The following is a 992-nucleotide window of genomic DNA, read 5'->3' as shown; positions in this document are numbered from 1 at the left end:
AAACTAAGCTATCAATCCTTGCCTCCAACTATTTGAACCCCTCATTCTATGATTTGTGATTTCCAAAATCTTGGAAGGTTGAACTGTATTTTGTTTGATAGGCTCTTTTAGTTTTATGGCTTGCACTTGTGAAGTTCTTAGGGGAAATTCCATCAACTTCTATCTGACCATTCTTGGAGATTCAATGTTACTTGATCAATTAATGTATATTCTTCGTCCATACTTTTGTTCATAAAAGAACTTCCAGTTGATGAATTCAATAAACACTTATCTGAGAAAGAAATTTTCCTATAGAATATGTGCAAAGCCAGCCATTTTTCCAAGCCATTTTGAGGGCATTATCTTTATAGACTCTTGAATCTATCTCATACTTCAAATAATGATTCTCGATCTGTCTAAGTAAAATTTGTGATGCAATTCCTCATATAAACTATTCTACTTGGAGGGAAAAAGTGATTCAGAAATTGTTGCTCTAATTGTTCCCAACTCGTAATACTTTTAGGATGGAGGGAATATAACCAAGTCCTTACTTTATCCTTGATACTAAAAGGAAATACCATTAATCGAACTGCATCTGCTGACACTCCTTCACAGTTCACCATATCACAAAGCTCTAGAAATGTCTTAAGGTACAGATAGGGGCTTTATAATACTTCTCTTCTAAATTTGTGACCTTGTATCAAAATAATTATCTCTGGATCTAGTTGGAAACTTATTGCTTCAATATAAAGCTGCACAATCGGAGATAAAAATCTTACAGAAATAGGTGTAGAAAATTCTCTTAAGGGCCTGCTTGACATGTTAGTGATCACAGTATCTAAAAAAAAATTATGAGAAAACATAGAAATGTAGAATTAAAGACAAGAAGTAAAATGCTTAAAGAGAAGTAAGAAAGTAAATGCAACAATTTCGGAAAAGAAAAACTAAATTATAAACTAATAACAAGAAAAGTAGATGCAGAAATAAAAGAAAATAAGAAAAAGAAAAATCTA

General features: G+C 31.8%; 1 non-coding gene across 1 annotated transcript; it reads left to right on the top strand.

The window, feature by feature from the left end:
- Positions 1–321: 321 nt before the first annotated feature.
- LOC122022151 lies at positions 322–427 on the top strand. Its single transcript, XR_006122879.1, has one exon. It is a non-coding gene; the product is annotated as a small nucleolar RNA R71 (small nucleolar RNA).
- The last annotated feature ends 565 nt before the right edge of the window (positions 428–992 follow it).

This window comes from Zingiber officinale, chromosome 9A, assembly GCF_018446385.1.
Source record: "Zingiber officinale cultivar Zhangliang chromosome 9A, Zo_v1.1, whole genome shotgun sequence".
NCBI lineage: Eukaryota > Viridiplantae > Streptophyta > Magnoliopsida > Zingiberales > Zingiberaceae > Zingiber > Zingiber officinale.
Note: the sequence above shows the minus strand (reverse complement) of the source record. Positions and strands in the feature narration are given on the sequence as shown.